The sequence below is a fragment of the Lithobates pipiens genome, unplaced genomic scaffold, assembly GCF_037356315.1.
Source record: "Lithobates pipiens isolate NorthernLeopardFrog02 unplaced genomic scaffold, aLitPip1_a1.2 Scaffold_19, whole genome shotgun sequence".
Lineage (NCBI taxonomy): Eukaryota > Metazoa > Chordata > Amphibia > Anura > Ranidae > Lithobates > Lithobates pipiens.
In genome coordinates, this window is record NW_027507764.1 from 14,578,770 (window position 1) to 14,605,997 (window position 27,228).

The 27,228-nt window shown below is 48.8% G+C and overlaps 1 protein-coding gene across 1 annotated transcript in view; it reads left to right on the plus strand.

Annotated features, from left to right (window-relative positions):
* Positions 1-1,948: 1,948 nt before the first annotated feature.
* Positions 1,949-27,228, plus strand: part of LOC143997924 (pentraxin fusion protein-like) — a 107,325-nt gene continuing 82,045 nt past the window's right edge. The window contains exon 1 of the mRNA XM_077493745.1: positions 1,949-1,976. The gene's annotated coding sequence lies outside the window, so the exon portion shown is untranslated. The remainder of the gene's footprint in view (positions 1,977-27,228) is intronic.

Genomic DNA, 27,228 nt, shown 5'->3' on the forward strand with positions numbered 1-27,228 from the left:
CCTCCCCAGACCCCACCTTGAAACAATTGGCGGGGTATGTATTGCAGAGTATTGGCGGGGTAAGTATTGCAGAGTATTGGCAGGGTAAGTATTGCAGAGTATTGGCGGGGTATGTATTGCAGAGTATTGGCAGGGTAAGTATTGCAGAGTATTGGCGGGGTAAGTATTGCAGAGTATTGGCAGGGTAAGTATTGCAGAGTATTGGCGGGTAAGTATTGCAGAGTATTGGCAGGGTATGTATTGCAGAGTATTGGCAGGGTAAGTATTGCAGGGTATTGGCAGGGTAAGTATTGCAGAGTATTGGCGGGGTATGTATTGCAGAGTATTGGCGGGTATGTATTGCAGAGTATTGGCGGGGTAAGTATTGCAGAGTATTGGCAGGGTAAGTATTGCAGAGTATTGGCGGGGTAAGTATTGCAGAGTATTGGCAGGGTATGTATTGCAGAGTATTGGCAGGGTAAGTATTGCAGGGTATTGGCGGGGTAAGTATTGCAGAGTATTGGCGGGGTATGTATTGCAGGGTATTGGCAGGGTAAGTATTGCAGAGTATTGGCGGGGTAAGTATTGCAGGGTATTGGCAGGGTAAGTATTGCAGAGTATTGGCGGGGTAAGTATTGCAGAGTATTGGCAGGGTAAGTATTGCAGGGTATTGGCAGGGTAAGTATTGCAGAGTATTGGCAGGGTAAGTATTGCAGAGTATTGGTTGGGTAAGTATTGCAGAGTATTGGCGGGGTAAGTATTGCAGAGTATTGGCGGGGTAAGTATTGCAGAGTATTGGCAGGGTTAGTATTGCAGAGTATTAGCGGGGTATGTATTGCAGAGTATTGGCAGGGTATGTATTGCAGAGTATTGGCAGGGTAAGTATTGCAGGGTATTGGCAGGGTAAGTATTGCAGAGTATTGGCAGCGTTATAGCGATCACTGATCAGTGGAGGAGGAACTTTTTTTTTTATACATAGAATTTTGCAGTTCAGGTTGCCCGGGCCCCTCTGCTGGTCAGGCCCGGTACAGCAGGGCCAGTTGTACTGGCCTATCAGTGGCCCTGGCAGCTCCTCCAGAGTTACCATGGACCTCTTGGCTCTTCTCTGATGAATGTTCTCCTTGCCTGGCCTGTCAGTTTAGGTGGACGGCCATGTCTTGATAGGTTTGCAGTTGTGCCCATACTCTTTCCATTTTCAGATGATGGATTGAACAGAGCTCCATGAGATGTTCAAAGCTTGGGATATTTTTTATATAACCTAACCCTGCTTTATACTTCTCCACAACTTTATGCCTGACCTGTCTAGTGTGTTCCTTGGCCTTCATGATGCTGTTTGTTCACTAAGGTTTTCTAACAAACCTCTGAGGGCTTCACAGAACAGCTGCATTTATACTGAGATTAAATTACACACAGGTGGGCTCTATTTACTAATCAGATGACTTCTGAAGGCAATTGGTTCCACTAGATTTTAGTTGGGGGTATCAGAGTAAAGGGGGCTGAATACAAATACACGCCACACTTTTCAGATATTTATTTGTAAAAAAATAAAAACATTTATCATTTTCCTTCCACTTCACAATTATGTGCCACTTTGTGTTGGTCTATCACATAAAATCCCAATAAAAGACATTTATGTTTTTGGTTGTAACATGACAAAATGTGAAAATTTCAAGGGGTATGAATACTTTTTCAAGACACTGCATTGTCTGCACATGTATAACATCGTTGTTATCATTTATTGACAGTTCTGTTGAACTGGTTGACAAAATGAACTTTGTATATCCAAAAATTCAATTACAGTCTTCTGACTTTACACAGCTCCTCCCCCCTCCCCAGGATAATTAGGGATTGGATGGATTTTTAGGGATAAGTCAGACCAGGTTCCCCGCCCTCATTGAGGACGGGATTTGGTGTGGGAGGAAATGTGTAAAGCAAACACCCATATAAATACAGAGGGGAGGCTATGAAAATTTCAGAAGCTTCAAGACTCTGTACAGGTAAGAACTTCATATGTAGAAATACCTGTTGGCGGGGGAGGGGGATGAGGGCAACTGCTTAGGTTGCAAAGCACAAGGGGATACAAAGACATCCCAAAGGTGTCAGAGAAATGAAAGTGTATCTAATGATAATTGTTTTAGTCAAATAGGATAAAGGAATAGTTAGGCTCCATTCACACCTATGCAAGTTCTACAGTACGCATGCGTTTTTTGTGCAATTTTTGTGTCTTGTTTAGGGGCAGCCCATTCATATCAATAGGCTGCCCTAAGGCTGGGTTCACACTGATGCAAATTGAATGCGGGTTTCCCCGCATCCAATTCGCGTGACAGGCGAGTGCGACCGGCTATCAATGGAGCCGCTGTACATAGGAAAAGGGTCCTGTGCGTCTTTAGCTCAGTTTCAGGTGCGAATTCAGGCACAAATGTGGACCTGATGCGCACCTGAATCGGTAAATAGACACGCACTGGACCCCCTGCTGTGACCCCCACCCGCATCAGTGTGAACCCAGCCATAATGTGAAAATCACACAAAAGTGCATATTCCTTTTTTTTAAAGGTTTCACTGCACCAAAACACAGGGCACTATGCTAGCATGCATTTTGGCGTGTGCACGGTTGCATGCCTGCAAAAGAGATGGACTTTTTTGCGTGTTGTGGAAACATCAACATTGATGGGGGGGGGGGGGGGGGGCACTACGTCATTCTCCCCAAGGCAAGCATTAAAAAGGAATAAGGAATAATTTTCAAATTGTGGGGGAGAGCGGGAGGATCAGAGCCAAAACTGGAGGGCAGGGGGGAATGTGTGCCCGGGGTGCACATTAAGACAGAAATATTGACAGTGGTCTCGCTATCTGAAGGGATGCCAGTGCAGAGTCAGCTTAACCAATTAAACATAGAGCAGGTGGCAAAGGAAGACTTCCACCTAGGGTTGCCACCTGTCCAGGAAACCTGGACTCATTATTCAGACTGGACTATGGCTTTCCAGCAAGGTTGCTGGTTGCAGGTGTCTAAGCTGAGAGTGTCTGTTACACTCTCAGGCCGCGTACACACGCGGGGACTGTTCGGCCAACTTTGTCCGCTGAACAGTGTTTCAGCGGACAGTCCGCCCGTGTGTGGGCTTTCAGCGGACAGTTTCAGCGAACAGTCCGCTGAACAAGGTTTTTCGGAAATTCCGAAAAACTGTCCGCTGAAACTTTGTTTCAGCGAACAGTCCCCTCGTGTGTAGGCTTGTTCATCAAACTAAGTTCCGCGCATGCTCAGAAAGGATTTACACGCCGAAAGTTATAATGCAGTGTATAGGACGTCGTATTTTTCGTCCCGTCGTACGTGCCGTTCACGTCATCGCGCACGGTTTCAGCAAACTGTTCGTTCGTCGTGTGTGGCCATGTCCGTCCATGCTAATTTTGAGCGGACTGTTTGCTGAAACTGTTTGACGGACAAAGTTGGGCGAACAGTCCCCGCGTGTGTACGCGGCCTCATTCATGCTTCCCAAAGCCAGCACTAACAACCCCCACATACACACAAGCACATAAACGGAAGAGGAGATCTGCACCTCTTCCTCCTGCCCCTACCCCTCTGTGTCTGTCCACACTTCAATCCCCAGGGCTGTGCCTCAGAAAAGGAGAGTGGGGGCTGGAAATTTGAAGCCCAGCAGGTATTGAGAACCAGTGCTCCCCACTGGCCCCCACTGAGCACCAGTGCCCCCTGGTCCCCCACTAAGCACCAGGACCCCCATTTCCCCCACTTAGCCCTTGTCCCCCCACTGAGCAACAGTGCCCCCTTTTGTCCCCCCACTGAGCAACATGTCCCCTTTTGTCTTGCCACTGAGCAACAGTGTCCCCTTTTGTCCCCCCACTGAGCAACAGTGCCCCCTTCCTGTCCCCACTTAGCACCAGTGTCCCACTGTCTCCCCACTGAGCAGCAGTACCCACTTTCTCTCCTCACTGAACATCAGTGCCCCCCTTCCCTCTTCACTGAATGCCTTTGCTCCTATTGACTCCCCACTGAGCACCAGTGCCCCCTTGTCTTCCAACTGAGCACTGGGGCTCCTCTTGTCTCCCCACTTGTCTCTACCCACTCAGCACCACTGCCTACCTGTTTTCCCCCACTGATCACCAGTGCCCCCATTCTCTCCCCACTGATCACCAGTGCCCCCATTCTCTCCCCACTGATCACCAGTGCCCCCCTTCTCTCCCCACTGAGCACCAGTGCCCCCCTTGTTCCACCGCTGAGCACCAGTGCCCTCTTTTATGCCCCCACTGAACACCTGCGGCACCTGCTCACTCCCTTAAGCACCAGTGCCCCCTTTTGTCTCCCCACTCAGCACCAGTGTCTTCTTTGTTTTCCCACTGAGCCCCAGTGCCCCCTTGTCTCCCCACTGAGCATCAGTGCCCTCTCTTGTTCCCCCACTGAGCACCAGTGCTATTTGTCCCCCCCCCCACTGAGCACCAGTGCCCCCTTGTCTCCCCAGGGAGCAGCAGTAATGCTATTTTGTCCCCCACTGAGCACCAGTGCCCCCTTCTCTCACCACTGAGTACCAGTGCCCCTATCCTCCCCACTGAGTACCAGTGCCCCTATCCTCCCCACTGAGTACCAGTGCCCCCTTTTGTCCCCCCACTGAGCACCAGTGCCCCCTTTTGTCCCCCCACTGAGCAGCAGTGCCCCCTTGTTCCCCCACTGAGCACCAGTTCTCTTTTTGTGCTCCATACTGAGCACCACTGCCATTCCTTTGTCCCTACATGGAGCACCACTGCTTCCCTTGTCCCCCCTCTGGGCACCAGTGCCTGTCTTGTTCCCCCACTGAACACCAATGCCCTCTTGTCCTCCCGCTGAGCATCGGTTTCTAGGCTTGTGCAATTCATTTCATAACAAATCGAAATTTGGCCGAATTTTGCATCGTTCGGACATTCGGATGCATCCGAATAAAAAAATAACGAATTACAACGAATACGAAAGAAATTATAGCAGATATAACAAATGAATTTGACATGATTCTGTAATTCTTTAAAGATCTAATGAAACAAAAGGTCAGCTCAAAGTAAATCTTATATTCCAATCAGCTGATTCATTTTGTGCCGGAGGTTGGATTACTGGCAAAGTGCATTCCTGAGAACTGAGCTAGAAGGGTGTTGTATTGTATTCTGAGCCGAGGAGAAGAGACGTTGTCATTGTGTGTGTTAAAAGATTCAATAAACAAACGACTTTCCAAACTACGAATCATTATCACGAATGTCTATACATACATAAATATTGAATTTCAACGAATAAGAACAAAATTATAGCGCATATAACGAATTAATTCGACATGATTCGAGATTCAATATAACGAATATCGACACTCTATGAATAATAACAAATTATCTGAAAACGTATTAACGTAACATAATGAATATAACAGAACAAAATTATGTATTTTACGAAGGACAACGAACCGAAACTAAACGAAATTTTCCGCTGTGCTCTCCCGTAAAAAATAAAATAATAAAAATAAAAAAAATGACACCATCCATTGCTCTACTGACACCAACCTCATCTAGCTTTGTCACTGGAAAGGAGGAACCAGGAGAAAAAGTTGTTTTTTGGGTGACGGTCCAATTTAACCACTTGAGTTTCAGCCTGTAATACCTCTTCATTAGGGATGAGCTGGATTGCCCTGCGTTCGGGTTTTAGCAAGGTTCGGCAAACTTTAAAGAAGTTCAGATACCAAACCCAAACACCATAGAAATGAATGAAAGCTGAATCAGTGAAACAAAAAAAAGCCCATGCACAATTTAAAAACATTTTAAAAAATCCACTTGGTCATGTGCAATGATTTTTTTAAACTACTTAAAGTGGAATTCCACCCAAAAAAAAGAAATTTCATTAAGGTGCATGAAAAATATAAAAAATAAACATTTGGAATTTTTTATTTATTTTTTACTCACCTTTTTATGCCTGTTGCTATGTGGTCCCTCAAAATCTGCCTCCTTCAGTGCCTGGGCTCCTGACGGCGCTTCCCTCGGTGCAGGAAGGGAGATCACCTCTCCCTCTAGGCAATCATCTGGGACACATGACAGATCCCAGATGATTACGTGGTCAGTTATCCTGCGTGACGCGGCTCGCGCATGCACAATGGGTGCCCGGCTGTGAAGTTCCACTTTTTTAAGTGGAACTCCGCCTTAAGGACCGAGCCTCTTTCTGACATTTGTTGTTAACAAGTTAAAAACTGTTTTTTTTGGTAGAAATTTACTTAAAACCCCCAAACATTATAAAAAAAAATTCTAACACCCTAGAGAATAAAATGGCAGTTGTTGCAATACTTTCTGTCACACCATAGTTGCGCAGCAGTCTTACAAGCGTACTTTTTTGGGAAAAAATACACTTTTTTAAATTAAAAAATAAGACAACAACACAATTTTTTTAAATATTGTGAAAGATAATGTTACGCTGCGTAAATTGATACCCAACATGTCATGTTTCAAAATTGCGCCCATTTTTGGAATGGCGACAAACTATTACCCTTAAAAATCTCCATAGGCGTCGTTTAAAAAATTCTACAGGTTGCATGTTTTGCATTACAGAGGAGGTCTAGGGCTAAAAATTATTGCTCTCACTCTACTGATTGCGTCAATACCTCACATCTGTGGTTTGAACACCGTTTACATATGTGGGTGCTACTCTCATATGCGTTCGCTTCTGCACGTGAGCTCGGCGTGACAGGGTAAGTTTAACCACTTCAGCCCCGGACGATTTTATCACCTTCCTTACCAGAGCACTTTTTGCGATTCGGCACTGCGACGCTTTAACTGACAATTGCGTGGTTGTGCAACGTTGCACTAAAAAAAAAAAAATGGACGCCATTTTTTTCCCACAAATAGAGCTTTCTTTTGGTGGTATTTGATCACCTCTGCGGTTTTTAATTTTTGCGCTATAAGCAAAATAAGAGCGACAATTTTGAAAAACCACACACCATTTTTTTACTTTTTGCTATAATAAATATACAATAAAAAAAAAATGAATTTTTCCTTTAGTTTATATGTATTCTTCTACATATTTTTGGTAAAAAATTGCAATAAGCATATATTGATTGGTTTGCGCTAAAGTTCGGTCCGGAGTCCTCTGGGTCACTAAGGAGAACATAATCTACAGCCACCTTCTCCCAGCCACGTAGAAGTCCTTGGGTTTCTTGGGAATGTAAATCATCCCTACAAGACTGCTGCTGCTGATACTGAGTGCCAGGTTCCACCTCCATGCTGACACAATCATCCTCCTCCTCCTCCTCATCCTCTTCCTGTGTGATGGGTGGGACAGCAGGAACACTGTCTGGATAAAGGGGGCCTTGAGAGTCAAGGAAGTCCTCCTCTTCCTGCCTCTGTTCTGCCTCAAGTGCCCTGTCCATTATTCCACGCAGTGCATGGTCCAACAGGTGGACAAGAGGTACAGTGTCACTGATGCATGCACTGTCACTGCTCACCATCCTTGTGGCCTCCTCAAACGGTGACAGGACAGTGCATGCATCCCTGATCATGCCCCACTGGCGTGGTGAGAAAAAACCGAGCTCCCCTGACCCTGTCCTGGTGCTGTAGTCGCACGGGTATTCATTGATGGCCCTCTGCTGTGTGTGCAGCCGCTGCAGCATGGCCAACGTTGAGTTCCACCTGGTGGGCATGTCACATATAAGGCGGTTCTTGGGCAGGTTCAACTCCTTTTGGAGCTCAGCCAGCTGAGCACTGGCATTAAATGATCGGCGGAAATGCACACAGACTTTCCTGGACTGCTTCAGGACATCCTGTAAGCCCGGGTACCTGCCCAAGAACCGCTGCACCCCCAGGTTAAGGACGTGAGCCACACAGGGCACATGGGTCAATTGTCCCTGTTGGAGGGTAGAAAGGAGGTTGGTGCTATTGTCAAAAACCACCATTCCTGGCTTAAGCTGGCATGGCGTCAACCTCATCTCGGTCTGCCCCTGCAGAGCTGACAAAACATCTGCCCCAGTGTGGCTCCTGTCCCCCAAGCAAACCAGTGCAAGCTCGGCATGGCATCTTTTTTACGGAGCACTGCTGGTTCCAAGGACAGAGCACTGGAAGAGGCCATGGAGGAAGAAGAAGAGGAGGGGGTGGAGGAGAGAGGTGTGCCACAACCAGTAGTGGCATTTTGGAGGCGTGGTGGTGGAACAACCTCCAACACTACTGCACCTTGTCCTGCATCCTTCCTAGCTGCCAGAAGAATGACCCAATGCACCGTGAAAGACAGGTAACATCCCTGTCCATACCTGCTGGACCATGAGTCAGTGGTAATGTGCACCTTACTGCTGACCGCCCTGTCCAGCGAGGCAAGGACATTGCTTTCCACATGCCGGTAGAGAGGCAGAATCGCCTTCCGTGAGAAAAAGTGGCGTTTGGGGACCTGCCACTGAAGAACCGCACATTGCACAAACTCACGGAAGGGGGCCGAGTCTACCAACTGAAAAGGCAGAAGTTGAAGTGCTAGCAATTTAGCCAAGCTAGCATTCAACCGCTGGGCATGTGGATGGCTGGGAGTGAACTTCTTTCTATGGTCCAGCAGCTGGGGCAGGGAAATTTGCCTGCTACAATCGGACGTGGGTGTACTTCTAGCAGAGTGCCCGCAAGCACTTGGCTGTGACACACCTAATTCTACACCTTCATTCCTCTCAGTGCAGGTTTCAGAGAGGACTGAAGGGCTAGTGGAGTTGGAGATCCCAGCTGATAAGGAGCAAAGAGAGGTCCGCTTTGTTCTTTGGCGTGGGTCTTTAAGGTACGCTTGCCAACGAGCTGTAGCAAACCTGGCAGTATGCTGCAGCTTGTGGAACATGACTGCCAGATTGCTGTCCTTCTTGAGCATCCCCTCTCTCTGCATTCACGCTACTGCCTTCCTCTAGCTGAGTGTCATCATCAGAGGCTACAAAACACTGGGCATCCTCCTGGAGCATGTACCCAACACTGTGCTCAAAGAGTTCAGGAGACTCCTCAGGAGGACGTGGTGGGTCTAGGGAAGGAGTCACTGATGATGACATTGAGAGGAGGGAAGACGATGCGTTGGCAGCTGCTTTGCTAGTACCCTGAGACTGGGTGAGAGAGGATGAAGAGGATGAAGAGGGCTTGGTCATCCACTCTACCAAGTCGTTGGCATGTTGCGGCTCAACATGTCCAGCTGCCGAAAAGAAGGACATGCGTGTCCCATGGCCACGTGCTGATGACAATGCACCGCGTCCACGACCAGCACTGTTGTCTCTAGACACAGAGCCTGCTTGCCCTCTTTTATCGGCTCGCGCCTGTCTGCCTCTCCTTGCTGGCCTTCCAGACATGGCAATGGCCTGAAGGGAGTTGAGTAAAAAAGCAGTTGGGTAGTGTATATTGTGCTAGAGGCACACAACACCCACTAACTCCTGCAGATGCCTTTATTATAGAACACCAGAGATAAAGGGGTATACTGTAATGGAGTCACACAACACCCACTAAGCCCTACAGATGGCTCTATTAGAGAACAGCAATAAAGGGTAGATACAGGTGTATATTGTGCTGGAGGCACAAAACACCCACTAACTCTGCAATACCCACTGTTCCTGCAATAAAAATAGAGTATATGGGAGAGGTTGCAGTGAGGTGGCACCAGCACCAGTGCCTAAGGCCACATTTTTCTGCCCCTGTTTAACAGGGACATGTAATTACAATTCTTGATATAATATTTCACAGGAGGGCCCGTTCCTGTGCCCACCCAGAGTAACTGTGAGGACTTATAGTGTTGTGGCACCAGCACCACAACCACCAAAGGTCAATTTTTCTACCACTGTTCAACAATGGCATGTAATTACAATTCTTGATATAATCGTTCACAGCAGGACGCTCCAGCGCCCACCAAGAGTCACTTTGAGGGCTTACAATGTTGTGGACAAACCAACACCTTGGGGCACCTGCCATCAGGGTGGTAGGTAAAGGGAATCAGGAAATCACAGCAACGTTCGATATACTGTCTTCCACAGGCATCTCTCAGGTGTGGGGAGAACGGGGATCATGAGACAGTAAGGTCACCCGGAGGCTGCAGGCATGCTGAGAGGTCCAATGTAGTACAGAAAAGTATTTCCAGGTTTGCCCCCCTTCTCCGGTAGAGGACATACACATGCAATGTACCCACTGAAGGGCTGAGCATCAGGATGGAAACAGGCAGCAGTGCGGGCACAGGGGAGAGCAGGGGAGAGAAAAGAAAAGTACTCACAGCTTGTAGGCAGTGTGGCATGCTCAGTAGTGATGGCCGAACGGTTCACCCGGCGGTCGTTTTGCGGTGAATTTCGGCTGTTTGCGGTCCGCCCGTTCGGCGGACTATTGGCGCCGTTCGCCCGGAGGACTTCCGTGTTTACTGTGTAAAAGAACTTTGACCTATGATGACACATCCATCATGGGGTACAGGACAGCCAATTGAGACATTACAGCACATGGACGCTTGGACATTCCCCCTAACTTATAAATACACCCGATTTGGCGGCCATTTTACATTCTTTCTTCTGTCACTATAGGGAGAAGTTGCTGTGTGGAGCAGGGAGAGATTACAGTGACCCAAATCGCTAGCTATTTGGTACACAAAAGTTCTTTTCAGGACTGGTATAGGTGTTAGGTGTAGTTCAGGATAGGCAGTGCTGTGCTAGTGATTGTTGCAGCAGCCTGAGTGTCTTTTGTCAGTTTAGAGAAAGGGACAGGACAGTGTGTGATACAGGGACAGCCAGTTTAGTCATTAGCTGTTACTATCAGGTCCACAAAAGTGCTAATTCAATTATTGTTCCAGTAGCCTCTGTTTTGTCAGTTTATATAGGGACAGGCAGGAAGCAGTGTGTGAGGCAGTGAGGGTCAGTTTAATCAGTAGCTGTTACTATTAGTTCCACAAAGGTTCTTTTCAGGACTGGTATCAGTGATATGGTAATAGGCTTGTACACGTATAATATTCTTTCTTCCAAATATAGAAAGAATATTATACTTGACTGCTGCCCTTCTGCTGCAGTCTGCTAATCATTCACAACCCACTTGTTCCACAAAGCTCCTTATAAGGACTGGCAACTTGGTCTGTCTAGGGTGCTACAGTACATAGGGTTGAGTGAGGTACAGTCTGCCATTCTATAAGGACTGGTATCGGTCCACAGTACATAGGGTTGAGGTGCACTACTGCTGACCGCTGCCCTATACTGCAGCAGTCCTTCATCGGTATAGGGACTGACGTACAGTCTGCTAATCACTCACACACAACCTACTTGGTCCACAAAAGTCCTTATAAGGACTGGTAAGGTATAGGGTGCTACAGTACATAGGGCTGAGTGAGGTACAGTCTGCTACTCTATAAGGACTGGTATAGGTCCACAATACATAGGGTTGAGGTGCACTACTGCTGACCGCTGCCCTATACTGCAGCAGTCCTTCATCGGTATAGGGACTGATGTACAGTCTGCTAATCACTCACACACAACCTACTTGGTCCACAAAAGTCCTTATAAGGACTGGTAAGGTATAGGGTGCTACAGTACATAGGGTTGAGTGAGGTACAGTCTGCTACTCTATAAGGACTGGTATAGGTCCACAATACATAGGGTTGAGATGCACTACTGCTGACCGCTGCCCTATACTGCAGCAGTCCTTCATCAGTATAGGGACTGAGAGTTTTGTCACAGGGTCATTTAAAAAATGACAGGCAGAGGAAGAGGCAGGCCCTTCCACAGGGGTGGTAGGGGTAGGGCAGGAGCAACAGGCTTGAGCCAAAGTGGGAAGTTGCAGAAGGTGCGTTCAATTACTTTAAAGGACGCACCAGACTTGGTTGAGTGGCTCGCTCAGCCTTACTCTTCTGCACCCTCCTCATCCTCTCGATCTGCACCCTCTTCTTCCCTCTCTGCTATGTGCAGCCCCAAAGACACTACCACCAACAACACCACCACCACCACATACCTTCCGCTTGAGTCACAGGAATTATTTTCCGATCCATATCAAGACATTTCTGATGCGCAGCCACTCTTGGTATTGGATCAGGAAGAGGAAGCAGCAACAACTGCTACTCAGCAGTCTGACGACAGCACCCAGATCAGCCCAAGGAGGAGGTTGGTCCCCAGTGTTGCTGCCTACTCCGAGATCTCTACTTATATCGGTGGGGAAGGTGACGTTGATGATGATGTGTCTAGTGATGTCACGTGGGTGCCCACAAGAGAGGAAGAGGAGGGGAGTTCAGAGGGAGATATGGACCAGCAGATAGGGAGGAGAAGCAGGAATAACTTACATTGCACAGGAGGGACAAAGCAGACTGCAAATGTATCAGGAGCAAGTCATCGACCATATACGGTCACATCTGGTGCTCCCAGGACACCGGCACATGGCTCCTTAGTGTGGGCTTTTTTTAACGTGTCCGCTGCTGACAATAGCGTTGCCATCTGCAATCTTTGCAGTCAACGCATTAGTCGCGGTAAGCCCAACACTCACCTAGGGATGACCGCCTTAAGAAGGCACATGAGCAGCCATCACCGAGCCCAGTGGGAGCAACGGAACACACAAAGCCACACTCCAGGCTCTCACCGTCCAGCCTCGTCTTCTACTTCTCCTTCTCCTCTCTCCTCACAATTGTCCTCCACTCCACCTTCCATCGCGCCAAGCTCACGTTTTTCTGCAAAAAGGCAGGTTTCCGTGGGCCTAATGTTCGAGCGTAAAAAAATTATGACGCCGGATAACCCTCTTGCCCAACGGTTGATGGCTGGCTTGTCAGAACTCATAGCCCGCCAACTACTGCTATATAAGCTGGTGGACTCGGAGGCCTTTCGCAAATTTGTGGCCATTGGAAAACCACAATGGAAGGTCCCAGGAAGGAAGTATTTTTCAGAGAAGGGCATCCCAGTGCTATATGGCCATGTTCAGCGGCAAGTGAATGTATCTCTGGCACACAGTGTCGGTGCCAAGATACATCTGACCACAGACACGTGGTCTAGCAAACACAGGCAGGGAAGGTATATCACTTTTACTGCCCACTGGGTGAACCTTCTGACGGCTGTCAAGCATGTAACCCGTGGCACCCGTGTAGATTTGGTTTTACCGACACGGATTACATGCAGGCCTGCCTCTTATTCTCCTCCTCCTACTACTCCATCCTCCTCCCTCTCCTCCTCGGCTGACTCCTCCTTTTCCGCTGCTAGCGTCTCTTCCGCTGCGCCGCCCAAGCTCCCCAGAACCTATTCGACATGCCAGGTGAGACGTTGCCATGCCGTGCTGCGTCTGTTGTGCCTGGAAGCCAAGAGCCACACTGGCCCGGCACTCCTTTCAGCTTTGCATTCACAGGCAGATCAGTGGTAACACCGCTCAATTTGACAGTTGGTAAAGTGGTGTGTGACAACGGTGCCAATCTGCTTAGCACATTGAAACAGGGCAAAATCACGCACGTGCCATGCATGGCACACGTCTTAAACTTGGTCGTGCAGCGATTCCTTGTCAAATACCCTGGGGTCCAGGACATCTTGCGGCAGGCAAGGAAAATCTCGGCCCATTTCAGAAGATCTTACACGGCCATGGCTCGCCTTGCTGACATTCAGCGGCGACACAATCTGCCGGTCAGACGTCTTATTTGCGATTGCCTGACGCGATGGAACTCAACCTTCTATATGCTTGATAGGCTGCTCCAGCAGAAACGTGCAGTTAACGTCTACCTCTATGAACTCTGCGGCAGAACCGGTTCTGGGGAGCTGGGTTTTTTTTCACCGCGCCATTTGAGGAGATCACCAAACTGGTCAGTCGCAGCCATGGCGCCATCAGTGACATGGTACCTTATGCCTTCTTTATGGAGCATGCATTGCGTCGTGTCATTGATCAAGCTGTGGAGGAGCGGGAAGATGAGGAAGTCGCAATGCTGGATGAATTCCCGGGGGGGGGCTACTCTATCTGAGACAATTCAACAACAGGAGTCTGAAGAGGAGTCAGAGGAGGAGGGTGCCGGGGCGGAAGAGGAGCAAGAAACGCATGCTTTAAACCTTTCTGGGATCCCTGTTGTGCGTGGATGGGGAGAAGAGAATGAAGAGGACGACATTATCCTGGATGATGAGCAGGAGCCAGGCCACCACACCGCTTCCACTTTAGTGCAAATGGGGGCCTTCATGCTCCAGTGTTTTAATAGGGACCCCCGTATAAAAAGCATAAGGGTCAAGGACCAGTACTGGGTGGCAACGTACTTAGACCCCCGGTACAAACACAAAATGGCAGAAATGTTACCGCCATCACAGAGGGCTGTCAGAATGCAGCACTTCCAGGCCTTGCTTCGAGAAATGCTGCCATCTGCTTTTGCGTGCACAGGCAGAGGAGAAATTCCCACTCCCAGAGAAGGAGTTGCAGGTAACAATCCAACAGCGCCTGCAAGAAGAGGCCGGTTTGAAGATGTGTTGGTGACTTTGGATATGAGGTCTTTCTTTCAGCCGACCCATCGACGGGTGTCATCCAGATCCAGCATCAGGGAACGCCTAGACCGTCAGGTGTCCGACTACATCGGGTTAACGGCCGATGTGGACGCTCTGAGGAGTGATGAACCCCTGGACTACTGGGTGGGCAGGCTTGACCTCTGGCCAGAGCTTGCCCAATTTGCAATCGAACTGTTGGCTTGCCCCTCATCCAGTGTCCTGTCCGAAAGGACGTTCAGCGCAGCAGGGGGGATCGTGACCGATAAGCGTACTCGCCTAGCTCACGACAGTGTTAACTACCTCACATTTCTAAAAATGAATGAGGCATGGATCTTGGAGGAATTCAACACATGTGACCAGTAGACCATGTATATGTCTATAAACAATTTTTGAAATCGAGCACAGAGACCTTCTTTCTTCATTTGGCTCACTTCCTTGTCCAAAAAAAGCACACCGTACTTTATGCCCGTACCCTCCTCTTTGAAGAGGTTGAGCGGTGTCATATTTCTACTGGGGCTGCTTATTATGAGGGGCTCCCACCATCCCTGTGCTGACATCCTCCTGGGGCTGTACCTCTGCTGTGCATATTATGAGGGGCTCCCACCATCCCTGTGCTGTGCTGACTTCCTCCTGGGGCTGTACCTCTGCTGTGCATATTATGAGGTGCTCCCACCATCCCTGTGCTATGCTCATTATGAGGGGCTCCCACCATCCCTGTGCTGTGCTGACATCCTCCTGGGGCTGTACCTCTGCTGTGCATATTTTGAGGTGCTCCCACCATCCCTGTGCTATGCTCATTATGAGGGGCTCCCACCATCCCTGTGCTGTGCTGACTTACTCCTGGGGCTGCTTATTATGAGGGGCTCCCACCATCCCTGTGCTATGCTGACATCCTCCTGGGGCTGCTTATTATGAGGGGCTCCCACCATCCCTGTACTATGCTGACATCCTCCTGGGGCTGCTTATTATGAGGGACTCCCACCATCCCTGTTCTATGCTCATTATCAGGGGCTCCCACCATCCCTGTGCTATGCTGACTTCCTCCTGGGGCTGCTTACGGTGCAGGTGTCAGTGCTGTATATCACGGTGCTGATGTCAGTGCTCTCTGTCACTGTGCTGCTGTCAGTGCTGTATATCATGGTGCTGGTGTGAGTGCTTTATGTCACGCTGCTGATGTCAGTGCTCTTTATCACGGTGCTGCTGTCAGTGCTGTATATCACGGTGCTGGTGTGAGTGCTTTATGTCACGCTGCTGATGTCAGTGCTCTCTATCACGGTGCTATTGTCAGATCACTCTATCACGGCGCAGGGGTCATTGCTGTATGTCACGCTGCTGGTGATCATCTCCTGCACCCTCTTGTTTGCCTACCCTGGTCCCTGACCTTCCCTCTCCTCCATTGCCTTCATGCGCTCCACAGTCCTGAATTGTCACAACAATTTCCCATATTAAAAAAAGAATGCTTGTAGTTGTCGATCCCAGATTCCCCTCATACATGTGTTATGTCATTGGTCATGTGGTGTGACTATGTTTGCACAGCTAATCATTATTTTGTGGCTGCAAATTTGACCTATAGGTTTGCAAAGTTCGCCTCCCATTGAAGTCAATGGGGCCCGTCGCGAACGTTCCATTCACGAACTATCGGCCGCGTTCGCGGTCCGCGTTCCCGAAACGTCCCGTCGGAAGTTCGTCCATCACTAATGCTCAGTCTCTGCAATCCCTCTGATCAATCCCAGTGGATGTGTTACCGGTCTCAAAATCTAAATTAAGAGAGCCGATGACTGTAGACGCAAACATCTGATATGACCAATCACTTTTATGACTAAAGTTGTTTTGCTTTTACATACTAATACATATATTCCATTTCTTATAGTCACATGTTTATAACCATTGACAATGATAATAGTACAGATTTTGACTGAAATACTTTAAAACATAGTTACAACAATGAACATTATTATATTTTATTAAACATATATTTTCCTTTTTATTCAGTGTTATTGATAATTATCTTTATCTCTCTGGTACACTGTACCATAATGATAATTGCATTGTATTGCTTTAAAGCGGGACTGCACTGCGGAAAAAAATATTAAAAGCCAGCAGCTACAAAATACTGCAGCTGCTGACTTTTAATAAATGGACACTCACCTGTCCCGGGGTCCAGCGATGCCGAGGCCGATCGATCGCTCAGCTCTCTGCTGCTGCCGCCACCATTCTAGGTGAGGGAATTTCTCTCTTTTGACCACTAGATGGTGCACATTGCATGTCTGTACGAAGCAATGTATAACCTTTCCAGTACAATAGATTCTTAAACATTTAATACAGTTATTAAACATGTGGTTTCTTATTTATGTAACTTCACATAAACCAGGTTTAAATATATTTATGTATAGCAGTTTAGTGCTTGCATCTTCAATCCGGCGGTACTTGGCGAGTTTGTCGGTAGCCTTGGAAGTCTTTTTCGGTGGAGACATGCTCCAGAGGAGGTCGGGAGGTTCCTCAGGTGTACCAAGATGGCTGCTGCTTACAATGCCGGATCCTTGATGTCCCCCTCCCGCCACAATTTAGGAGAGTCACAGTGGGAGCTGCAGGTAGCAGTCGGCTAGCTGTGAGGTCCGGCAGCTGTAGCAGGAGGAAAATGGGCACAGGGTGGTCAGGGATTCCTGTAGTACTTGCCAAGGCCGTCGCTGGGTGAAGCAAGATGGCCGCCGTTCTAGGAGCTAGCTCGGAGCCGTGGACTGTCCCTCAGGCAGCGGTGGGATGAGGAAGCGCTGCGATAATGGCCTCAGGCGGTCTGACAGCTGTATCAAGAGGAGACTGGGCTCAGGGTAGTCAGGGAGGCCAGGAGAACTTGCAGGGGCCATCGTCGGATAAAGCAAGATGGCCGCTGCTCTGGGAGCTAGGCTGGAGCCGCAGTCTGTCTCTCAGGCAGTTGCAGAATGGAGAAGCCCTGCGATGCTGGCTTCGGGTGGCGCTCTAACAAGTTGGGAGGCTCTGAGGAGTGTGAAGGGAGCAAGACAGGCCTGCTGAAGTGTAGAGGCTGAAGAATATCGAGCAGGATTGAGGCAGGATATCTAATACAGGAGTATGAGCAAGCGCTCACTGCATGCATCCTACTCCATCGCTCTCTGGGCTACGCCCCCCTTGTCTTATTTATTTTACCTTTTATTTTTTATTTTTACACTATTTTTTAAGAAAAAAAATGGTGTCACTTTTATTCCTGTAAACATCCCCTATAATAGAAAAAAGCATGACAGGACTTCTTAAATATGAGATGTGGGGTCAAAAAGATCTCAGATCTCATATTTACACTATGGCAAGAAGAGATCAAGTCTGGGTGCTACTGGAGTGGCAAGAAGAGATACCTGTGTGTTTCCACAGGGAAGCAGTATGCCTAGCCAAAGGAATAATTGCTAGAGTGATCCCACTCAAAGTAGGGGGGAGAGCAACAGCCCCCATCAAGGGATCAGGAAAAGGAACCAGTACCAGTGGGAGCCGACCCCCAAGGGGCCAATGTCCCTTCTCTCTCTTTTTACATGGATATGAACCCGGCAGTCGATAGTTTGGTGAAAAATGGTGCTGGAAATGCCAACCAGAGCTATCGGAGACTCAAGTTTTTCTCAGGACAGTTATCAACTCCTGTAGGGGAAGATGAGTTTGAAACCTGGATGGCACTGGAAATGCCAATCAGCTATCAGAGACTCAGGTTTTTCTCGGGCAGTTACCAACCCTTGTAGGGGAAGATGAGTTTGAAGCCTCAATGAATCAAGCTCTACAGGCCATGGAAGAATGGAGTGTTCCAGAGGCTGTGAAATGGCAATGGCTCAGTGAGAGTCTTGGCTGCCTGGCAGCAGATGTGATTCGTAATCTGGGGAAGAAATCTTGTGTTGCCATATACTCCCTGTATACTGTATTTGAAAGAGTTGAAACTATTGCAGATATGAAGTACAAATTCATCCACACCCACCAGCAGAAAGGGGAGAGTCTATACAGAATGCTGCATCAAATTATCCTCAAGAGGGGTATTGATCCCAAAGATGCTGACCAAGCTCGTCTAGACCAAGTTCTGCAAGGGGCTAGGCCGAATCACCCGATTGCATTAAAGTTGTTACTAAAGAGAACCAAAGTGGTGCCTACATGCCCTGAACTGATAAGAGAAGTATGAGAAGAAGAGGCTTTATTAAAAGAGAAAAGCCAAAGGATCAGGGAGGTGGGTCCTATTGCTGGAAATAGAGAGAACGTGTTGGACTGGGCGGTTCACACAGAGATGAGTTTCTCAGATGAGGACAGTGGAACTGAGTCCAACTGTCACGTACCTAGTAGTTGAGCCTGGAATGCAGGGAGCGGCCCCTCGTATCCCCTGGCTAATGAACCCCTGGAGATGGAGACAGGTATTCAAAAGTTCAGGGGGCACAAGTGCCTGGCGGATGGAGACCGGTCCGGATAAGCAGCAGGGCACCGACAGCGAGTAGGTAGAGCTGATGGTACTTGACTGTAGCAGGCAGGCACAAGTGGATAGACTGGCGGGCAGGAGGACGTCAGGAAATACAGGAACCCCAACGGGTAAGCAGGAACAGCAGGGTCAGGTGCAGGCCGGGTCAGCAGGGATCGATCAGCAAGGTACAAGAGGATGAGGCAGAGACGTGGTCAGACAAGCAGAGGTCGTAGGCAGGCAGCAACGGATCAGGGTCAAGGAACAAGCCGGGTATCAGGAACCAAAGTAACGGGTACAGGTACAGAAAGCAAGGTCACGGACACGCTGTAGACTGGACAGCACGGATGGGAAGGAGCAAGTGCCTTAAGACCTTAGGGCGCCAAAACTGTCGTACGACGGGTCAGCGTGTCCCCGCGAGTAGACGTGCGCTCGTTCGTGACCCCACGTGTGTGCGTGCGCTCGTTCATGTTGACGCGAGTGCGTTCGTTCACTTTATCGCGCGTCAAGGGGAAACGACGGGTTCTCCACGACAGGTTTCTATGGGTAAGTCTCCTGTGTACGGCCGAAACGCCAGGGTGATCGTGACACCAACCCAGTAGGGCTGGCCATTCCTGACACTAATAAGCCAGCAGATGAACTTGGGCCAATCAAACTAATGGCTCAGGTAGCTCAGACCCAAACTCAGATTTATCATGCCTTGATGTGGGTAATGGAGACCCAAGCAAAAGTCCAAGAGTCCAAGAACAAGGGACTCGCCAAGGGGAGTTAAGATTTGTCCAAGGACGAGAGAAAATATGTTACGGATGTGGGAAGTTGGACACTTTCGGGCTGAGTGTACCAAGACCGGCATCAGCCCTTAATTACTCTGAAAGCCCTACAGAAACTACTCTTCCCAAAACTGGTGGAAAACTTCAGGGGACCTCAGTGAAGGAGCTAGTTGAGAGTCCCGAGGGAAAACTGAGCTTATGGCAAAGGGAAGATCTAAGAAGTAAAGGTGACACAAGACACCTGTTGCCCCTCCCCTTACTTCAAGAAAGGAAAGACTTAAGAAAGAAAAGGGACAAAACCATCTGTTGCCCCTTCCCTTCCCCTGCCAAGGAAAACAAAAAAACCAAACCCTCAAGGAAGGAGAACTAGAGGCAAATAATCAATGCACACCTCACTGAGCGAATAGTTAGACCAACTCTGTTACTTCCAAACAGGAAAAAAAAAATTAAAAATTAAAATAATTAAAAAAAAGTCTCTGGTTGTAAATCCATTGTCAATCATGATGCCCACTGAAAAAAAGAAAAGAAAAAGGATGACCAATCTCAATGGTACTCCTTATCAGCTCCCTGGGCTGTCATCAGCTATATCAGAGAAGGGGTGGGAATAGTGGTGACATCATTGACCGAATCTGGCCATGGCTATATTTGGGCATTGATGTCACTGCTATCCCCGCCCCTTTGCTTAGTTGGCAGGGATTCCTGGTGATGCCAGTGGTTCCTAGGGACGCTGTGGGTTTAACCCGGTAACAAAAAACTGGCCACTGCCCACACCTATAACTATCCTTCACAGTGAGGAGCCCATGGAGGGCATATGCATATAAAGCTAAGACAATTCCATAACTCAACTCGCCAACCAGTCTGCTGACTGGTTGGTGAGCTGAGCTATGGAATTGTCTTTGTTTTATGGGTTTAAGCACCCGGGCTGCCTTAGTAATAGTGGAAAGCTGTCATATATAGAAGAAGGGCCATCTTTAATGTGGGGTAAAAGGGGAAGCTGCCCTGGGCCCAGTCATTGTTGTGGGACCCAAACAGCTGAGCTGCCCCTTGAGCATTTGCTGCCCACAAATAGTTGATAAGTTGTGATTTGTGTAAACAAAAAAAACAAAAAAGGGCCTAAATATGTGTGTGGTAATACACAAATATGTCCTCAATACATCATGTACCCAGTGTGGGTAGTGTCATTTTAGTCTACAAATATAGCATATACAAAAAACTGGGCTGCCTTAATCAAGGCTGAAAGGAACCAGAGGACCAAAATGAGTGACACAGTATACAATGTATAGGAAAGTGAAAAATAATAAAGTTTTATTAATAAATAGAAGTCATTACAAAACTCCTCAATAGGAGAAAATAATGTGGATACTGTAAAAAACTTGACAAACAGCCAGAGACGCCAGCATCAAGTCACCTCTGGGTGTGGCTAGAGACAGCACAGGACATAGACAAAACACACAAAAATGAAAATCAAATAATCGTCTGGACACCAAGAATCTGTATATGGGTGCGCATGTCACGTCAATGATGTATGGAATGAAACACAATTGTAAAAAATAAGGTATGGACATCCATATAAGGGTTCCTGGGAAGCTCGAACCCACGGTATGGATGGAAAGGGAAGGGGAAGTGGAAGGGGGAGGGGGAGAGACTGTGCCTCGAGAGGAAACTAATATATTAGAGGAACCCCAATAAAGTAAATATCTGCTGATAATGGAAGAGACAGCCTGGATGGAAAATAATGGCACCTGAAAAAGAAGCGTAACTGCTGAAAAATAAACAGTAACAGTCCGTTATCATTCCATAAAAATTGCCAAAAATAAAGCCCTGTAGAAAAATTATGGGGACAACATCCATGTGACGGCAAAAGGAATAAAGTAAGGACCAGTCCATAATATACCTGGATGTTGGGGATTGAGGCGACAGAGTACTGTACACTTCGCGCTCGCTGCAATAGGAAAAGCAAATTTTCCTATCACAGCAAGCGCAAGGGGAAATGTCCCTCCAGGGGCATACCAGGACCTTAGTATGGATTTTAAGAGGAACCCCCCTATGCTGAAAAAACAGCATCGGGGTCCCCCCAAAATCCATACCAGACCCTTATCCAAGCACGCAGCCCAGCCGGTCAGGAAAGAAAAGTGGGGACGAGCGAACGCCCCCCCCCTCCTGAGCCGTACCTGGCCGCATGCCCTCAACATGGGGGGTGGGTGCTTTAGGGAAGGGGGTGCCCTGGGGGGCCCCCCACCCCAAAGCACCTTGTCCCCATGTTGATGAGGACAAGGACCTCTTCCCGACAACCATGGACTTTGGTTGTCGGGGTCTGCGGCGGGGACTTATCGGAATCCAGGAGCCCACTTTAATAAGGGGGCCCCATATCCCTGCACCCCACCCTGTGAATAAGTATGGGGTACATCGTCTTCTTCTTCCTTCTTCTGTTCTTGAGATGTCGATGCAACGCTCTCCCGCTGTAATGCTGTGGACATGGTGAGAAACAACTTGTATAGGCATAGGGAAGGGGGTCACCCGGTGATCCCCCTCCCCTTATGACGTCACAGTCCCGGGGCATGCTGGGACTATGACATCATAAGGGGCTGGGTGACTGGTGACCCCGCCCCTTATGCCTATATAAGTCGTTGCTCACCGTGTCCACAGCATTACAGCGGGAGAGAGTGTCATGTCAACATCGGAAGAACAGAAGAAGGAAGAAGTAGATGATGACAGCGACAGCAACGGCGACGACGACAAAGGAGAAAGCTGGGCCACCGCTAACAAAAGAGTGGCAAAAGAGCACAAGATAGCAGAGGAGCTCAGCAGAAGAACCGGGGAGTGGGAGAAGAGGCCAGAGAGCAGGAGAAAAACCGGAAAGCGCAGAGAAGTCGGAAGAAGACCCCCGGAGCTGCCTAATAAACTACTTTAAAAACCTGTGTAGTGTGTTCTTTTTTTTTTATCAACACTTTTCCCCCAGGTGAATGGGTAGAGCTACGATGTACCCCATACTTATTCACATAGGGTGGGGGGTTCGGCGGAGTTCGGCGTAGGGGGCCCCCCTTAAAATCCATACCAGGCGACGGGCTCGCAAGGTGTCAATCTCGCCACTAAAAGCGGCGAGATTGACTTCCTTTTCTAGTCCCGTCATAACGCATTACGTTCAAAATGATGGGACTTTAGTCCGTGTGTGGGCAAGTACGTTCATTTGGCAGTCCACCAGAACTCTGTCTGAACTCCGCCGGGAAGTCCAGCAGACCTAGTCTGCCGGAAAGTCCGGTCATGTGTGATCAAGTCCATTCGTATGGAAAGTCCGTCAGAACTCTGCTGGAATTCCGGCGGGAATTCCAGTGGACCCTAGTCTGCTGGAAAGTCCGGTCATGTGTATGTGGCATAAAGATCTAGCATTAGAGTAGGCCTTGAAGTTCGCCCGGCGGTGGGTTCACGGCGAACTTTGCTCGTTCGTGATTCGCCAAACCGGCAGACTTCTGGCGCTGTTCGCGGCAGACATATTCATTTACAATGTGAAGAACTTTGACCCATGACACATCCATCATGGGGTACAGGACAGCAAATTGAAACATTTCAGCACATGGACATACCCCCTACCTTATAAATAGACCTGATCTGGCGGGCATTTTACATTCTGTCTTTTGTCAGTGTAGGGAAAGGACGCTGTGTGGAGCAGGGACAGTCAGTCTGTAATCATTAGCTATTACTATTAGGTCCACAAAGGTCCTTTTAAGGACTGGTATAGGTGTACAGTATATAGGGTTGTAATACATGTATAATATACTTTCTTTCAAATATAGAGCATATTATAGTGCATTTCCACTGTGCAGCATTGTGACTGCTGAGCGGTTCTGCAGCGATACTACAAAGAGTGACAAACGCAATTTGAAAAAAGTATTATAACTGGTGTGATAGACCAGTGGCCCCCCAAATTGAAACAGGGTGTTATATACCTTCTTCCACATATACTGCACTTCTCTAGAGACTTTTGTCACAGGGTCATTTAAAAAATGACAGGCAGAGGAAGAGGCAGGCCCTTCTGCAGGGGTGGTAGGGGTAGGACAGGAGCAACAGGCTTGAGCCAAAATGGCAAATTGAAAAAGGTGCGTTCGATTACGTCAAAGGATGCACCAGACTTGGTTGAGTGGCTCACTCAGCCTTACTCTTCTGCACCCTCCTCATCCTCTCGATCTGCACCCTCTTCACTCTCTGCTGTGTGCGCCCCCAAAGACACTACCACCAACACCACCACCACCATATACCCTTCGCTTGAGTCACAGGAATTATCACAAGACATTGCCGATGCACAGCCATTCTTGGCATTGGATCAGGAAGAGGAGGTAGCAACAACCGCCACTCAGCAGTCTGACGACAGTACCCAGATCAGCCCAAGGTGGTTGGTCCCTGGTGTTGCTGCCTACTCCGAGATCATTAATTATAGCGGTGGGGAAGGTGACATCGATGATGACGTGTCTAGTGATGTCACGTGGGCGCCCACAAGAGAGGAAGAGGAGGGGAGTTCAGAGGGCAATATGGACCAGCAGATAGGGAGGAGAAGCAGGCGGAACTTACATTGCACAGGAGGGACAAACCAGACTGCTAATGTATCAGGAGCGAGGCATCAACCATGTACGGTCACATATGGCGCTCCCAGGACACCGGCACATGGCTCAGCAGTGTGGGCTTTTTTAACATGTCCGCTGCTGACAATAGTTTTGCCATCTTCAGCCTTTGCAGTCAACGCATAAGTCACAGTAAGCCCAACACTCACCTAGGGATGACCGCCTTAAGAAGGCACATGAGCAGCCATCACCGAGCCCAGTGGGAGCAACGGAACCCACAAAGCCACACTCCAGGCTCTCACCATCCAGCCTCTTCTACTTCTCCTTCTCCTCCTCAGAATTGTCCTCCACTCCACCTTCCATCATGCCATCCTCACGTTTTTCTGGAAAAAGGCAGGCTTCTGTAGGCCAAATGTTCGAGCGTAAAAAAATTATGACGCCGGATAACCCTCTTGCCCAACGGATGACGGCTGGCTTGTCAGAACTGATAGCCCGCCAACTACTGCCATATAAACTGGTGGACTCGGAGGCTTTTCGAAAATTTGTGGCCATTGGAACACCACAATGGAAGGTCCCAGGAAGGAAGTATTTCTCACAGAAGGGCACCTCAGAGCTATATGGCCATGTTCAGCGGCAAGTGAATGTATCTCTGGCACACAGTGTCGGTGCCAAGATACATCTGACCACAGACAGGTGGTCTAGCGAACACGGGCAGGGAAGGCATATAACTTTTACTGCCCACTGGGTGAACCTACTGACGGCCGTCAAGCATGTAACCCATGGCACCCGTGTAGATTTGGTTTTACCGCCACGGATTGCATGCAGGTCGGCCTCTTCTTCTTCTCCTCCTACTCCATCCTCCCTTTCCTCCTCGGCTGACTCCTCCTTTTGCGCTGCTAGCCTCTTCCGCTGCACCGCCCAAGCTCCCCAGAACCTATTTGACATGCCAGGTGAGACGTTGCCATGCTGTGCTGCGTCTGTTGTTGTGTCTGGGGTCCAGGCAAGATCTTACACGGCCATGGCTCGCCTTGCTGACATTCAGCGGCGACACAATCTGTCGGTCAGACGTCTTATTTGCGATTGCCCCACACAATTGAACTCAACCTTCTATATGCTTGATAGGCTGCTCCAGCAGAAACGTGCAGTTAACGACTACCTGTACGAACTCTGCGGCAGAACAGGTTCTGGGGAGCTTGTTTTTTTTTTCACCGTGCCAGTGGCTTCTCATGCACAACGCATGCAGATTTCTGCGGCCATTTGATGAGATCACCAAACTGGTCAGTCGCAGCCATGGTGCCATCAGTGACATCGTACCTTATGCCTTCTTTATGGAGCGTGCATTGCGTCCTGTCATTGATCGAGCCATGGAGGAGCAGGAGCAGGAAGATGAGGAAGTCACAATGCTGGATGAATTCCCAGGGGGGGCTACTCTATCTGAGACAAGTCAACAACAGGAGTCTGAAGAGGAGTCAGAGGAGGATGGTGCCAGGGCGGATGAGGAGGAGCAAGAAGAGCATGCTTTAAACCTTTCTGGGATCCCTGTTGTCCGTGGATAAGGGGAGGAGAACGAGGAGGACAACATTATCCTGGATGATGAGCAGGAGCCAGGCCACCAAACCAGTTTAGTGCAAATGGGGGCCTTCATGCTCCAGTGTTTTAACAGGGAACCTCGTACAAAAAGCATAAAGGTCAAGGACCAGTACTGGGTGGCAATGTACTTAGACCCCCAGTACAAACACAAAATGGCATAAATGCTACCACCATCACAGACAGCTGTCAGAATGGAGCACTTCCAGGCCTTGCTTAGAGAAATGCTGCATTCTGCTTTTGCGTGCGCTGGCAGAGGAATTCCCACTCCCAGAGAGAGTTGCGAATACCAATCCAACAGCGCCTGCAAGAAGAGGGCGGTTTGAAGATGTGTTGGTCACTTCTGATATGAGATCTTTCTTTCAGCCAACCCATCGTCAGGTGTCATCCGGATCCAGCATCAGGGAACGCCCAGACCGACAGGTGTCTGACTACATCGGGTTAACGGCCGATGTGGACGCTCTGAGAAGTTATGAACCCCTGGACTACTGGGTGAGCAGGTTTGACCTCTGGCCAGAGCTTGCCCAATTTGCAATGGAACTGTTGGCTTTCCCCTCCTCCAATGTCCTGTCCGAAAGAACGTTCAGCGCAGCAGGGGGGATCATGACTGATAAGCGTACTCGCCTAGCTCACGACAGTGTTGACTACCTCATATTTATAAAAATGAAGGAGGCATGGATCTCGGAGGAATTCAACACATGTGACCAGTAGACCATGTATATGCATAACTCTATAAACGATTTATATAATCCAGCACACGGACCTTTGTTCTACCTTTGGCTCACTTGTACAAAAAAAGGACACCATACTATATGCCCCTACCCTCCTGTTTGAAGAGGTTGAGCGGTGTAATTTTTTTGGGTCCCAGAGCGGGTTGCTGGTGTCAGTGCTGGTGTCAGTGCTCTCTATCACGGTGCTGATGTGGTGTCTGTGCTCTCTATCACGCTGCTGGTGTGGTGTCAGTGCTCTCTATCTTGGTGCTGGTGTCAGTGTTCTCTATCCCGATGCTGGAGTCAGTGCTCTCTATCACGTGCTGGTGTCTGTGCTCTCTATCTTGGTGCTGGTGTGGTGTCAGTGCTCTCTGTCTCGGTGCTGGTGTCAGTGCTCTCTGTCTCAGTGCTGGTGTCAGTGCTCTCTGTCTCAGTGCTGGTGTCAGTGCTCTCTGTCTCGGTGCTGGTGTCAGTGCGCTCTATCACGGTGCTGGTGTGGTGTCAGTGCTCTCTACCACGTTGCTGGTGTCAGTGCTCTCTACCTCTGTGCTGGTGTCAGTGCTCTCTACCTCTGTGCTGGTGTCAGTGCTCTCTATCTCAGTGCTGGTGTCAGTGCTCTCTATCTCGGTGCTGGTGTGGTGTCAGTGCTCTCTATCTCAGTGCTGGTGTCAGTGAGGGAGATAGCAGCGGAGAAGCCAATCAGCAGGCAGTGCTAGCACCATAGACCAAGACTGCGCTGCCCTGACTGTGGCACTGATCATCTCCTGCACCCCCTTCATAGCCGGGCCTGACCTTGCCTCTCCT